Here is a 16,532-nt window from a genome sequence, read left to right as displayed (position 1 = left end):
GGGGGTCTCGATCTGCCAGCGACACCTCCCCATCTACATTCAGTCCTGGCTGGGCTCAGAGGGTTGACATCACGCCTGGCCGGTCACTTGACAGCGGCTAAGCAGCTGAAGTGAGGCTGCACGCTGTCTAAGGGAAGCCGCTGGTGGTGCTGCCCAGGAGAGTCTGCCTGATGGCTGTTGCAGGCCCTCTCCAGTCCATGCATGGAAACATAGCCGGCAGCTGCACACATGGGCTCAGACAAACTACTTCCATTCACACAATTTTGATGCCAGGAACCCGAAAGTTCACAAACTTGGTCATTGAGTGACTGTGTATCAAGGTTACAAAAACTGGGTGCAGTCAAAAACAGATTTCCCTGAGAAAATGTTAACTGCAGCCCTTCTTCACTGTTAATGGCAGGGTTCTCAAACTTTGCACAGTTGGTTATTGGGTGACTGGGATTAATATTCAAAAAAGTGTGTAGACCCTAAGCAAGCCAATCAATATTCCCCTGTTGATTTTCAAGGGGAATATTACAATTTCTGCCATTCTTGCACTGTTAATGGCACAAGCCTCAAACCTGGTACAGTTGGTCATTGGGTCAGTGGGCTTCAAATTTAGAAAAGGGGGTGGAGCCACAAACAGCCAATCAGATCTGTTTTTTATGATGCAAAGGACCCGAAAGCTCACAAACTTGATCATTGAGTGACTGTGTTTAGGTTACAAAAAGTGGGCAGAGCCAAAAACAAATTTCACTGTGAAAATATAAACTGCAAGCCTTCTTACACTGTTAATGGCAGGGTTCTCAAACTTTGCCCAGATAGTCACTGGGTGACTGAGATTAATATTCAGGGAAGTGGGTGGAGCCTATAATAGCCATTTAAAATTCACCTGTTGATTTTCAAGGTAAATATTTAAATTGCTGCCATTTTTACACTTTTAATAGCACATGCCTCAAACCTGCTACAGTTGGTCATTGGGTGACCGGGGTTCAAATGCTGGAGAGGTGTGGAGTCCAAAACCGCCAATCTGATTTATTTAATTTCTATGGGAATATACAAATTATTGATGCCAAAGCTCACAAACTTGGTCATTGAGTGTTTGTGTGTTAGGGTTAGAAAAAGTGGGCGGAGCCGACACCAGCCAAATACATACCCGGGCAACGCTGGGTCATCAGCTAGTGTGTGTGTGTATCTATCTATCTATCTATCTATCTATCTATATATATATATATAAAAATACATACCGTATATATTCCGGCGTATAAGAAGACTGGGCGTATAAGACGACCCCCCAACTTTTCCAGTTAAAATATAGAGTTTGGGATATACTCGCCGTATAAGACTACCCCTCTTCCAATGCACACCAAATTAAAATAAAAATAAAAAAATCATGTACTGGTGCTATGTATGAACAGATACTGGTGCTGTACTGTATGTGTTACCCAGTATATAGCAGTATATAGTCAATTGACTTGTTGCATTGGTCAACTCTCCTTCAGTAGACTGGTCAGCTCTCCTTGTCTACCTGTTTATCAGAGCGGTATGGAAGAATAGATTGCACTCAGCAGGGAGATCTGAGAGGCGGTAACAGGATAGGGTGTAACACCCAGCATCAATGACACCCGGCGTATAAGACGACCCCCAACTTTTCAGAAGATTTTCAAGAGCTAAAATGTAGTCTTATATGCAGGAATATACAGTACACACACCACACACACTTCTTCTGAGTTATTTCTTTCCTCCCTCTCTAAGTGAACAGTCTGTATTCTCATAAATATTGGATAAAGGAAGTTTGTATAGGCAAAGTTATTCTCTAAAATGGCAGCTAATGTCAGCAACTATAAGACAGCAGCTGGAGATCCAGGAGGCAGCCTGCAAGTCTTGTTAGGGCAGAAATGGCTGAAGTTTGAGAAATGTTAGAGCTGGCCATTAGGTCTGTATGATATTAAAATGCCAGCACCACCCTGCTGAGCAGACGGCTGACAGCTTGAGCTGCGTGCAATCCACCTGGGCACCATGTTGTCTTTCTCCTCATTGTCTTCAAAGTAATCCTGGCAAATACTGCTGTCTCTGCAGAGAACGGTGACACTTACATGCCAGGAACAAGCATCGGCTGCAGTGATCTGGAGGAGACTGGAAATTACATGCCTTGTGTATGATCTGAGAGCCCAGCCAACTCCTGTGCAATAGCAGATCTAAATGATGAAGCCAAGCACCGGTGATTATCCCGGATGATGGCATCGCATACATGAAGCCTTTAGAAAAGGTCACTCACTACCTAGTTATAATTGGGGTACCCAGGAAAAATAAGGAGATATTTATAGTAATTCGTGGACTATGCACACCAGCCCGATTCCCCTTAGTCATTTGTAGAAACAGACTTGCCTTTTTAAAGCAGAAGGTATTTGTGATTATTCAAGTTGGAAAAAGAATATGAGGTGTCCCACTATGGCCCAATTCATGAAAGGCTTTGCGGTTAAAAAAATCTGGGAGGGAAAATACCGCATTCGGTATTTTAGACCTGTGTGCTAATTCATAAAGATTTTCACAGCTGCCTTTGAAGTTTGGTAAATTACCGCAGCCCATTGAGCAGTACAGCAGAAGTGTGGCAATATCTCTCTTTTGTTACAAGCTGTAATTATGGTTCCCTGCACAGATAACTCACACAGACTTCGGCTCCCTGCACAGACGACTCACAGAGACTTCGGCTCCCTGCACAGATGACTCACACAGACTTCGGTTCCCTGCACAGACTCACAGAGACTTCGGCTCCCTGCACAGACGACTCACAGAGACTTCGGTTCCCTGCACAGACTCACACAGACTTCGGCTCCCTGCACAGACGACTCACACAGACTTCGGCTCCCTGCACAGACGACTCACACAGACTTCTGCTCCCTGCACAGATGACTCACACAGACTTCGGCTCCCTGCACAGACGACTCACAGAGACTTCGGATCCCTGCACAGACTCACAGAGACTTCGGCTCCCTGCACAGACGACTCACAGAGACTTCGGTTCCCTGCACAGACTCACAGAAACTTCGTCTCCCTGCACAGACGACTCACAGAGACTTCGGTTCCCTGCACAGACTCACAGAGACTTCGTCTCCCTGCACAGACGACTCACAGAGACTTCGGTTCCCTGCACAGACTCACAGAGACTTCGGCTCCCTGCACAGACGACTCACAGAGACTTCGGTTCCCTGCACAGAATCACAGAGACTTCGTCTCCCTGCACAGACGACTCACAGAGATTTTGGTTCCCTGCACAGACTCACAGAGACTTCGGCTTCCTGCACAGATGACTCACAGAGACTTCGGTTCCCTGCACAGACTCACAGAGACTTCGACACCCTGCACAGACTTACGGCTTCCTGCACTTTGCACTTTTAAGACCTCACCAGTAATTATCGTCTGGCTTACCGCTTGTTGAATGAATTGACATTTGCTGACAATTTACTGACTTGTGTTGGAGGTAACTACAGCGAAGACGGTAATTTTCCTCACTGCTCAGTAATTTCAGTTTTTAATGTGGTAACAGACTTTATGAATTGACAGTTTGCTAAGTGCTCGGGAAAGTCTGCGGTTTTCAGCATTACCGCATGCGGTGATGCTTTAAGAATTGAGGCCAATGTATCACTACTGAATATGCAAAAAATCCCTTTGATGTCCCTGAAACAAACCTAAAACACACCTCCAGAACCGCTGGAATGCATTGATGTGTCAGCTTGTTAATTGTGCAGAGCCACAATAATCCAACATGCATACTGACTGTTTCCGACTGGCTGGTTCTCATCAGTGCATAGCATGGATTAATATGTCTCTATGTGGTAGGACTTGTACAATTAACAAGCTGCGAAGCATAGAAACTCCTTTTTCCTCTTTGCTGTCAATCCCTTGATCTCTCTTCAGGCCATCCCACCTTCAGCGCCCATCCACATCACCTTTTACCCGTAGTTGTCAGATTTATAGACTATCTAGAGCATACATGTCAAACTTTGGCCCGCAGGCCAAATCTGGCCCTCAAGTGGTTTACCCACTTTGCATTATATTTGGCCTACTCTAGACCACCAGGGAAGCTATCCTGAAGGTGTGGCCCAAACACCAGGGAAACCATATGGGGGAGGTAGGGGGAAAGCACTAAACACTAGGAAACTGTATAGGGGAGGGTGGTGGGGACCTCTAGACCCCAGGTAACTGTATAGAAGAGGGTGGGAGCCTTTAGACACCAGGGAACTGTATAGGTGTTGGATAATAAGGGTGAAAAGTGGCCAGTAGATCTTGAGGTTGACCCTCGACTAGATCCCAGTGTACAATTTCGGCCCACTTTGTATTTGAGTTTGACACCTCTGATCTAGAGTTACGTGTTCAAGACTGATCCCTGAGGTTGCCTTTTTTGTACTTCTGTTTATGTAGTCATTAATTTGTACGCATGTTTTATGCTTGCGCTATCATATATTTTTCCTATTTCTACAATTGTAGAGCAATTGTGTGTGCCAAACCCAATTTCGGGCACGACTGAGCCATGCTTTGCAATTAAAAATATTGTATTTGATTCCTTTTATAGGTATACTTAGAGCCAACCTGAGAAAATTAATTTCAGGTTATCTGATTAAGGGGAAGGCTCTGCATTGTATAGAGCCTTCCCGCTCCTCCACCAGGCTTTTACTTCCAGCGCTGTTAGCCGGTGAAGCCGTTTGACCAAATAGCACGTCAGATCTAGCAGGTCCAGAAGCGTAGCAGGCATGCCTGCCCGATGCCTCCTTGCAAATCCTTTAGGGCTCTTTCACATCAGAGCTTGCGTTGGAGAACGCTCAAAGCATACGTTTTGTTGTATGCCTTTTACTGCGTTTTGATATGCGTTGCACTGCAGTGAGTGTGCGTTTTTAATCCGTTTTCAATGCGTTACTGCACATAGAAAAACGCAGGTAATTTTTTTTTCTTTTAGTTGTCAACTTTCTACATTGTTCCTCTGTTGCATTCTGGGACTGATTGCCTGCGTTAACGGATTAAAAACGCGCATAGTGTGCGTTTTACATTGACTAACATTGTAACGCATAAAGCTAGCGTTGGCCAAAAAACTGCGCCTGGGTGCAGTGGAACGCAACGCACAAAAAGGCTGCGTTATATGTGAAAGCTAAAATGAAAGTCTATGGACTTTCATTTCACCTTGGGTAACGCAAACTTTATCCTTTGCGTTGAAACGCAGAAAATCTGCCCTAATGTGAAAGAGCCCTAAAAGTGAGTAAAAAAAAGTATGATATAATGAATTGTATGTGTAGTAAAGATAATTAATAGAACGTTAGTAGCTCAGAAAAGAGTCTCACATTTGTGTTTTTAGTTATAAATACTGTTTTTTTTCTATAACATGGCATAATTCTCTAATATTTGCAGTTTACAAATTACACTCTGTATTTTAAACTGGGAAACAGAGCAGAGCCAATGTCCCTTTTAACTTCCTGGCAGAAAAACCTTAAAGAGAAAACGTAACCAAGAATTGAACTTCATCCCAATCAATAGCTGATACCCCCTTTCCCATGAGAAATCTTTTCCTTTTCACAAACTGATCATCAGGGGGCTCTGTATGGCTGATATTGTGGTGAAACCCCTCCCACAGTGTGATGTCAGGACCATGGTTCGGACACCACACTGTGGAAGCCTTGCTGCATTGTGGGAAATAGCTTTTTACAACTGCAAAAAAAGCTAGTGCTTTCTAGTTACGCCCCTGGATGTAGCTTTCCACTTCCAGAAAGCAGAGAGAAGAAAGGAGAGCTCAAACCACGATCATGTGCAGTGGCATAGCAATAGAGGATGCAGGGATTGCAACTGCACTGGGGCAAAAGGGCCCTCCCTCAACCGAAGTATTAGCTCTCTATTGGTCCTGTATTAGCTCTCTGTTGGTAATAATCACTTCTGTATATACTTTGAATAGTAGTGATAGTTTGAATAGTAGGGATCAAAAACTGTTTCCCACTGTGGTTATCCTTGACAGGTTTTGTTGCACTGTATCAATTGCTATGTATAGAGTGCGTGCTTGGGAGCCCAATGTAAAGCTTGCACTGGGGCCCATAGCCACATGATCATAAGTGGCATAAATAAGTGGCTATGTGACCTACAGGCAGAGATGGATTAATATGTAATGGGGGCTATAGGGGCTATAGGCAATGTAGCAGATTTGGGTCCCGCTTGTGGTCCCTTTGATGGCCTGGAGCGGAGAGAGGTCAAATAAGGTGGCAGATGGGCCCTTTGACATCCACTAGGCCCCAAGCACCTGCCTAGGTTGCTTGGTGGATGATCCTGCTCTGCCTACAGGCAAACACAGGTATTCCAGCATTCAAATCTTATTCAAGCATTCAGATGCTGTGTATGTGGCATTAGGAGGAAGGGGATCAGAATGCTCTTAATTCAAATTCCTGAAGATCTTTAGAAAGTTTGAAGTGGAAACCATGATTTGCAAATTACTATGCTTATTTTGGAAGTTTCTGTTGAATCTAAAATAAAATGGCTCGTTATTTTATCAGTGTTTTCTCTTTACTGATGACTAATGCAGTTACATTATTAAAACAACCTTAACAGTTTTTGAGCACTAACGTAAGTAAGCCCAGCAAATTCTTAAAGCATACTCTGCCCTGCATATTATCTCACTACCGGCTGAGAAAATAAGACCTGCTCTAACCTTGTGCTTTGTGAGCAGTGTTTGCTTAGAGGAGAAGAAAGGAGGTATTCCGAGGTATGACACTTTATGGATCAGCCTTGGAAGGGAAGGAGTTTATCTACTTTCAGTTAATGCTTTCTAGGTCATTGTTTTCTCTCAACACTTGTATTTACAGAATACCTTGTATTCAGCTCTCTCTTCTCTGCTATTGAACAGAGAGGTGTAAGGCTGTGTTACCACTATAGCAGAAAGCTGATCTTTTTTTCTCCATTTTACCGCATTGGAAAACTGACTGTCAACAGATCCAGCCTGCAGCGAATCTGTTGTGGCAAGTTGACCACACTCTCTTGTGCTGTCCGTAGAGTAGTGATGAGCAGAAATTACGCCCATGCGTAATTACCCATTGTAATACGCAATTACGCATCGTAATCGTAACACGTAATTTCGGGGGAACAGTGCAAGCAATTTTGTAGTTAATTGTTCTCATTCGTAATTACGCATGTGTGTAATTTCATGCCGACTTTGACCGTGAATAGCAAAGCCCCCATGCATGCCATTGCTACCAAAATTGCTACATATGTTAAGAAGAATATTGGGTACACGTTACAAAAAGAATTGTTCAAAAAGACTTTGTAGTTTTTAAGACAATCAATCTTAAAAATACAAAAAAAATGGTGTTTAAAATATAATTTTTCTAGGTTAAAAAAACATTTTTCTTTGAATTTTTAAAATCAATTTTCTCAAAAACGACGTCTTTTTAATAAATTATTTTTTGACTTGTACCCAATATTCTCTGTAACATATGTAGCAATTTTGGTAGCAATAGCATGTATGGGGGCTTTGCTATTCACCACCAAACTCTGCACAAATTGATGCGTAAATTACGGGTAAATTCATGCGTAATCAGAAATTATTACACAAAGTCATTTGAATTACAAATTATAAACGTGTATGCGTAATTGTGAAAATGTACGCATAATTTCACGTAATCGTAGTTAGTAGATTACAATCGTCACTACCGTAGAGTGGATGTGTTTTTGCCATATAGCCTATGGTTGAAACGCATCTGCTTTGTGCACCAACTGGACCACAATGGATTATCAGAGTGGACACAACACTGTCCACGTCCACTGACTGTTGAAGGGTCCCAGTCCAGCTCAAAAAGGGGAACTTAGCCTTTTGCCTTTTAAAAGTTGATGTGATTAGAATTTGCAGTGGTCACTGTCACACAGGGCAGCCATCAACTGACACTGCAATGATGGGCCCAGGGCTTTTGGGGGACCTGCCCCCCCCCAATCACTAGACGGGCCGCATTTGCTGGCTGCGGGCCTATGGCTCACTAACCAGCACATCGCGTTCCAGCACTGAGAGAAGAGTGACATCAGCTCTTGAACGTGGGGAGCAGATGAGTGAGCCAGCCTGCTACTATTCTATACTGGGGAACCTATACCTGGTTACCTATACTGGGGGCACCAGGAAGAAAAGAGGGGGACAAAAGAGAACGGATAAAGGATCAGAATGGACCTATACGTCCCTATCTCATTTGTTAACCAGGGATTACCTGTATTTTGCTAGTATTTGGCTCCACCCACAGCATGCCATGGCCATGCCCACTTTTTGCCGTATCACGATGTGCATGGCGCTTTCTTCAGTGTCAGAGCCATGCACATTTTTCACCACAGTGCACTTCGCACACGGACATGGGAGCGGGGTGGCTAGTGGGCAGGCACCGCAAACAGTGGGTGGGCCCAGGGAAGGGGGGGCAGGCTTGATGATGTGTGAGGGGCCCCAAAATTTCTGATGGCGGCCCTGCTGTCACATTCATGTTCTGAATACATTTGTCTGGAACTGAAATCAGGTATCCAATAAAAATAGAAGAAGCAGCACACCACTGGCAGACTGACCCCACATACAGTTTACATGGCAGACAAACAGCACACTACACGTTACAACTTCCCAGACTTTTATCAGGTCAGGTCTGAGTATGCACTGTCTAAACAGTCAATGCAATTTGTATCGTAGTATAAGGCTGTGATAAAGAGGTTAAAGAAAACCTGAAGTAAAAATAAACCTATGAGATGATTAATTGCATGCCATTTACTAAAGGTACTGTAAATAGAACATATAGCCAAGTCTTATATTTGTATGTTCCGTTTAAAGAGAACCCAAGGTGAGAGGGATATGGAGGCTGCCATATTTATTTCCTTTTAAATGATACCAGTTACTTGCTGTCCTGCTGATCCTCTGCCTCTAATACTTTCAGCCATAGACCCTGAGTAAGCATATGCAGTTCAAGTACTCTGTCCCAGCTGACTCCGGTTTTACCCGATACACTATATGCTTGTTCCAGGGTTTTAACCCAGACACTATGTGTGCCAGAAGATTGACAGGACTGCCAGGCAACTGGCATGGTTTACAAAGAAATAAATATGGCAGCTTCCATATCACTTTCACCTTGGGTTCCCTTTTAAAGGGAAGGTCCAAGCAAAATAAAAAAAATGAGTTTCACTTGCCTGGGGCTTCTACCAGCCCCATGCAGCCATCCTGTGCCCTCGTAGTCACTGCTGCTCCAGTCCCCCGCTGGCAGCTTGCCGACCTCGGAGGTCGGCGGGCCGCATTGCGTACGTTTTTACGCATTCCCGCTAGTGCAGGAATATTAACACAAACAATTTTATGCGTTACTGGTTCAATGCGTACATTTTTAGGCGTTGCACCACTAATGCGTAAAAATGTATGTGTTAATGTCCCTGCACTAGCGGGAATGCGTAAAAACGTACGCAATGCGGTCCGCCGACCTCCGAGGTCGGCAAGCTGCCAGCGGGGGACTGAAGCAGCAGTGAGTGACTACGAGGGCACAGGATGACTGCATGGGGCTGGTAGAAGCCCCAGGTAAGTGAAACTCATTTTTTTATTTTGCTTGGACCTTCCCTTTAAGGTTTCATTTTAAGACTTCATTCTAATCTTTCTTCCTGAGCTGTAAAGCAAAACAAGTAATGACCCCTTTAACAACAACTCAGAAAACTTATCATAAGCCTTTTCTCACACAGGTAACACTATTTTGGCTTCCATTTACATTTCTGGAAAATAACTGAATACCATAAGCTGCTCCACAAGCTAATTTGCATAGATAACAATCAGTTTCAGTTACCACTAGTTGTACTGGAACACAGGAAGGGACTTCAGACATTTTCTTAATAGGGCTAGCACTGTATGTACCTATGTCACTTCAGGTGTGCTGTAAATATGATTTTTTTTTGCAAAAAGTACAGTATTTAAAGCGACCTGGAAAAAAAGACTACAATGGGGCACTGAGGTAAAAGTAACTTGCCCCCCTTCCCCCCCTCAGCACAGACCCAGCCCTCACAGCAAATTCATCACTCTGGACTCCTGAGCTGGCTGCCAGGCCCGATCCCCCCTCCCTCCTTCCCGGTCACACAATATCATTAGGTGTCCATCATATGTCCCCCAGAGCAATGTTTTTTTTACCCTACAAATGCAGAGTGTACACATAGCAGAGTCTTATCTAATTCAGGCCGGACACAGGAAGCAGCACCGTGCTCTATGCTCTGGACTTCCTCTATTCCTTATTTTCTTCAGGCATGAATAGGGTCACCATAGCTGGAGAGGAGGGTGGGAGACACCTTAGGGGGCCCCAACAGGTTCTGGGGCCCTGGGGCAATTGCCCCCTTTGCCTCAATGGAAGAGCGGCCCTGACCTCAGAAGAATGGAGGCGCTGGATCCTAAGAAACCTTCCCAGTCCTATCTAGGTCTTTTCAGTCTTGAGCTGTCCCCCATTTGAAATGAGTGCCTTTAGGACTTTATAGAAGGCTTCGGAAGAACTAGCATCCCTGTGTGCTACCAAAGATGGACACATCCATACTGCGACTGCGCGGGCACAGACTCGCGCATGTGCAGTATGGATCCACTCATGTTCTGAAGTACTTCTGAAGGCTGCACGAGAATGCCAAAGACATATTCAACCTGCCGGTCAAATACATTTATTGTGGTGACAGCGCTGAAATGAGGAAACCGAGAGAAGACCAGGTTGGCTCTATGGGATCTCGAGCCTTTCCTCTTCTTAGGTGAGTATCTAAGTCTTTTTCCTCACACAAGGTTGCTTTGACATTTAATTATTAAAAAAAAAACAGGAATTGATTGATTTGTTCCATTTGGTTTGTCTCCTATGATGAAGCATGAGCCTGCAGGAGTGGCAAAATGGGTGACACATAGGTGGTTCAGATATCGGCGGAGATTTCGTCATAGGGCTAGGTTAGTGGCATCGGTAGAGGGAGGGTTAACGTGAGTGAAAAGATGGTTACGTTCTGCAATAGTAAAATATCTGTAAAAATTACAGATATTCTTCTGTCAGAATTAGCCATTGCCCAATATTTGAATATCGGTAATCTTACAGATATTCTACAAACTGCTTTCCCTGGCACACAAATTACCACAGCGCCCTTTTTCAATGCATGCTGTGGAAATCTCATGGAATGCAGTGAGCAGGTATCAGCAGGATAGTAAGTGTGCTGCGATGTGAGGGTGCAGGTACTCTTTAATGTAATTGCAAGTTTAACGCAAGTCTTTTTGATCTTTTTTTTTATTGTCTGCATCCCCATTATTAGTGTTCTCAGTGCTGCTCACAGAAAAAAATCACATTGTTATCATTAAACTGCACATAAATGTGGCATTCCAATGAAAAATTCCATCTGCTTAATTCAATTAAAATGTCTAGGATTTCCAATTGAGAAGAAAAGCAAACATTCAGACTGCATGTGTTGAGGAACCTTTTAATGAGATCGCTTCTTTAACTCCATCTTACCAGAAGGACAGCAAATCTCTTTGGGTTCAACACAGGCAGTAGTGAAAACATTGTATAAAATAATGTGGGGAAGAACATTTTTTCATGTGTATTGCTGCTTGTGATACCAATGTGATACCACTTACCTCCTGCTGCCAATGATTTCAGGAAATATGGGAAAATGTCCCTCAAATGGAAAAAGGTAACAGTAAAAATGCTATGTGGATGGCATTAGATGTTTCTTCTAGATATTTATCAACTGCCTCAGTTGCCTGAGTGAAGATGAGATTAAAGTGTACCTGAGCTGAAGCTTGGGTAAAAAATTCGATGTGTAACTAAAGAGAGGGAAGCTTCAGGATCTTATTGAGGCTTCCCTCCCTGCTCTGATGATCCCCCATCGCTGAGCGTGGCCCAATGGAAGATTAGCGACAAGTCATTGTAATCATATTCAGGGCCGCTCACCTTTTTCTTCCTTTAGTGTGGCTGTGCAGTAGCCGTTTGAGCATGCGCAGTAAGCCCATGCTCAGGTGATTATTGCTCGGCATGTAACAGAGGAGTAGCATGGCCTTAATGAGGAGGGGGGCCGTGCTCAGCGACGGGGGACATTGGACCCCCGAGGGAAGCTTCAATAGGTTCATGAGGTTTCCCTCTTTTCAGGGTAAGCTCGGGATCACTAAGTCACTGTGATACAGTTGTTCTTCTTACTATGCCAATAGTATATTATCCAAATAGTGAAGGACTTTCAATCCTTGAGAATCCCTCTCCTCCTGCCCAGACTGAGCTCCCATGAGCCCTTGCTACAGTGCCAAGGCTCTCTGAAAACCTGTGGGCATGGCTTATTTAGTTTATAGGGAGTTAGAGTATTAAAACAAAAACAAAAAAAGTATTTGGCTTGAGGAATGCCCTATAAACAATAGGAAAGGAACACAAGTATGCAATGAGTAAAAGTTAATCTCGGATCCACTTTAACTGCTAAAGTCGGCAGGAATTGTTTTCCTAAGAACTGTCATTTACACATTTAAATGTATACTATTTCCCTTTGAAATTTTAAAATTGATTTTCTCAAAAAGTATAAAGTCTTTTTGACCTTGGGTGCCCCATTAGCGTCCGCTCCTTCACATTAAGGTGCGCTGCTTTAGCTGGAATCCACCTGGAGTCCTGGATCCTGTTGGTGGTGGCGGAGAAGGCAGTCAAGCGGCCTGCAAGCAGAGATGCTGTGTGTGAGAAATGACTTAGTCTTCGGGCGGACAGTAGCCCTCCGGGATCCATGCCTCATTAATTTTGATAAAGGTGAGGTACTGAACAGTTTTGTGACTTAGGCAACTTCTCTACTCAGTGACAATGCCTCCAGCTGCGCTGAAGGTCCTTTCTGACAGGACGCTTGAGCCAGGGCAAGACAGAAGTTGGATGGCAAATTGGCACAGCTCTGGCCACAGGTCAAGCCTGCGCACCCAGTAGTCCAGGGGTTCATCGCTACTCACAGTGTCTACATCCGCACTTAAGGCCAGGTAGTCGGCTACCTGCCGTTCCAGGCGTTGTATGGTGGATCTGGAAGGGCTAAGGCAAGGCGTTGGACTAAAGAATGTCCGCATGTCCGACATCACCATGAGATTGCTGGAGCGTCCTGTCCTTGCCTGCGTGCACATGGGAGAAGGATTACTGGCAGTGGTATCTTTATTCCGTTGTCCAGTGACATCACCCTTAAACGCACTGTAAAGCATAGTTGCCAGCTTGTTCTGCAAGTGCTGCATCCTTTCTGCCTTCTGGTGATTTGGAAACCTCTTCACCATTTTGTGCTTATACTGAGGGTCTAGTAGCGTGGCCAACCCGTACAGCTCATTCCCCTTGAGTTTTTTTTATACGGGGGTCCCTCACCAGGTCCCTGAACAGGTAGGTATGCTGTGATTGGTATTACAAATGTGCAGCTGTTACACACACAGCTACTGTGAACAGGTGCAGTGACTGGTGGTATATAATACAGCGTGCGCTCACGTAGGTAGGTGCACTGAACAGGTAGGTATGCAGTGATTGGTATTACAAATGTGCAGCTTTCATACACACAGGTACTGTGAACAGGTGCAGTGACTGGTGGTATATAACACTGCGTGCGCTCAAGTAGGTAGGTAGGTGCACTAAACAGGTAGGTATGCAGTGATTTGTATTACAAATGTGCAGCTGTCGCGCACACACAGGTACCGTGAACAGGTACAGTGACTGGTGGTTCAAAACACTGCGTGCGCTCATGTGGGTAGGTAGGTTCACTGAACAGGTAGGTATGCAGTGATTGGTATTACAAATGTGCAGCTGTCACACACACAGGTACCGTGAACAGGTGCAGTGACTTGTGGTATATAATACTGCGCGCGCTCACGTAGGTAGGTGCACTGAACAGGTAGGTATGCAGTGATTGGTATTACAAATGTGCAGCTGTCACACATACGGGTAGTCACTGAATGTGCTGGGGCTGGCAGTGGCACAGTGGGAATTACCATGGGGGCAAGGGCCAGCTAAGACTGACTGACAGTGTATGTGGGACACACACACAAACACACACAAAAAAATAGATCACAAGAACAACATTAGCTCTCAAAAGAGCTGTTGAGGGTTGTTTTTTAGCAGTATTAGCACAAGAGCCTAACTAAGCTTTCCCTGTGTCTACAGCAGGTTCTCTCCCTTCTCTAATTACTGCAGCCACACGAGTGAGTGAAAAGACTAACGCTGCCTGCCTTTTATAGGGGGGGCTCCAGGAGGGAGTGTAGCCTTATTGGCTACCCTGTGTCTGCTGACTGTGATGTAGAGGGTCAAGGTTGACCCTAATGATGTAGTATAGGGGGCGGGTCAGCCTTGCATATAGTTCGCGGTTCACCGCGAACACGAACTACAAAGTTCGCGCGAATAAGTTCGCGGTCAAACCGTTCGGGCCATCTCTACACTATAATAGTGAAATATTACTATCAGCATCACTGGGCGCCCAGATTTCCATGCGCCTTTTCTGTATTTCTAACATATGGTATGGCTCTCACGGAAATACATTTTTAAAATATGTGGCATTTATGGCTCTTTCATCCGAAAAGTTTACTGACCCCTGCCCTGTATTAGAGTGATGGGAACGTCACTTTAATAAATGATCAGGTACATGAATAAATAAATTAAACAGGTTGCATGGTTATAGGGAAGCTATTATAATCCCAATAAAAACACACAAACAATTACGTGAAACGCTGACATGAAGTGAAGCTATTGTTCAGTGGAGCTTTTATAAAGCAGTAATGATAAGCCGCTGAATTGCCACTAACTGGTTTCTGTGGTAAAAGATATTTTTATGAATGTCTGGTTCTTTGCGTTGGCTAGTGTTTGTTTACTGCGGCAAACTGGATATGAAAGTATGCATAAGAAATAAAAAGAGGAACAGATTGCACCATATGGCACTTTTGTTTTTTGTGTTCCAACTATAAAAACACAGGAACACATAGTTTGGTAGCAGGAAAATAACTGATTGTTCCCCTAGTCCAGGATTGTATTTATCAGTGTTTAGGGATGAAATGACTTCTGACCATAGCAACCAATCACATTCTGGGTCTGAATTACAGTATCAATATCAGTGCAGAGAAACAGAAGCACCCAGAGCAACCAATCAGGTTTAAGCTTTGGAATGGAATATAATGGATTTTGAACTGTTGTCCTAGGCTAATCTCTATGCCCTGGGCTTCATATATTTGCTCCTTTATTCTGCAGCAGAGGCGTAACTAGAGGGGAACAGCTCCTGTGATCACCGGGGGGCCCAGAGCTGTGGTGGTTCCAACTACTAGCCTACCCTTCCTCCGATACAGGGAACTATACTTCAGATCCGGTGCTTTTGTGGCTACACTTGCTATGGGGGGGGAGATCATGATGGCCACACTTATGACCCTTGTGAGATGGGCCCCAAGTCCATGAAGGGCACCAAGGGGAGGCAAGGGAAGGGTAATGAACAGTGGGGGACAACATCAAAGTTTGGCTGGGGGCTCTTTGTATTGTAGTAGTTATGCCACTGTTCTGCAGCACAGCATGGGGCAATGTAAGGGAGGATTAAGTCGCCATAGATAATAGCTTTTTCTGCGGTCACTTGGATACCTCAGACATCAGCAGTCAGTGGCAACTCCAGCTTTCATTTTTTTTGGGGGGGGGGCACAAAGGGGCATGCTGGCTGGCTGGTGGCGTCTTTTTGGGTGATCAAAATAGATGTTTGTAAGGAAAGATTTAAGTATTTATTGCCAGATCAGGTGATAAAATTAAAGGACATCTGAGGTGAGAATAAACTGATGAGAAAAACAATTGTTTCTGTCATCCTCCTAAAAATTACTTTTTATTTTTTTTTAGATATTCAATAGGTTTAATATTTAAATGTCGTTAAGTTTTTACTGTGTCATTGTCTCTGCCACGTCACCTTCAGTGAAGTATGCCAGAGCTCAAATGTATTAATTGTTGACCCTTTTTAACTCTTCCCTGCTCTCAAAAGCCATTTACTGACAGAAAAGTGTTTTATGGCTGTAATTGCTTATTGGTGAGGGTTATGCTATAGTCTGACCTGGTCCCGAACCGAACAGAAACTGTCACTTGCACACCTAATGTTTAACTCTTTCGGGCAGAGAAAGAAAAAATGAAACCCAGCCTAGTTATTGGCACTGTACATACACATGTCTATTTCATCATGTCACATGTCACCTCTGTTGTCCTTTAAGGCCAAATAGTTCAGCAATGATGGGAACCAAATGTAAACATCACAAATAGAACTCTCAGGCTTTTGAGCAGAGCAGATTGTCCAAATGATGGTGCTATTATTGAATAAAAGCTACCTACAGATGTACTTGGACAGTTTGCTGCCATGCTTTAAAGTGGACCTGAAACTCTTGCACAGGGCACAAGGAAAACAGAAATGTGTTTTTAAAGAAAATAGCCTGTGTAATTCAGCCTCATCTTCAATCTTCAATGTAATTTGATCTCTCAGTTCTGTCAGCACAGAAATTTGGCATTGTTCAACAGACACAACTAATATGTAAACACGTGATGTTAACCCTTTGTTTGCTTCCATGAAAGCAGGTAGTAGACACACTG

At 44.1% G+C, this 16,532-nt stretch overlaps 1 protein-coding gene across 1 annotated transcript in view; it reads left to right on the top strand.

Moving 5' to 3' along the window:
- The window catches only part of LOC137526098 (BAI1-associated protein 3-like), a 279,756-nt gene that overhangs the window by 104,820 nt on the left and 158,404 nt on the right, over window positions 1–16,532 (top strand). The window lies entirely within an intron of this gene.

Source organism: Hyperolius riggenbachi, chromosome 7, assembly GCF_040937935.1.
Source record: "Hyperolius riggenbachi isolate aHypRig1 chromosome 7, aHypRig1.pri, whole genome shotgun sequence".
Lineage (NCBI taxonomy): Eukaryota > Metazoa > Chordata > Amphibia > Anura > Hyperoliidae > Hyperolius > Hyperolius riggenbachi.
Note: the sequence above shows the minus strand (reverse complement) of the source record. Positions and strands in the feature narration are given on the sequence as shown.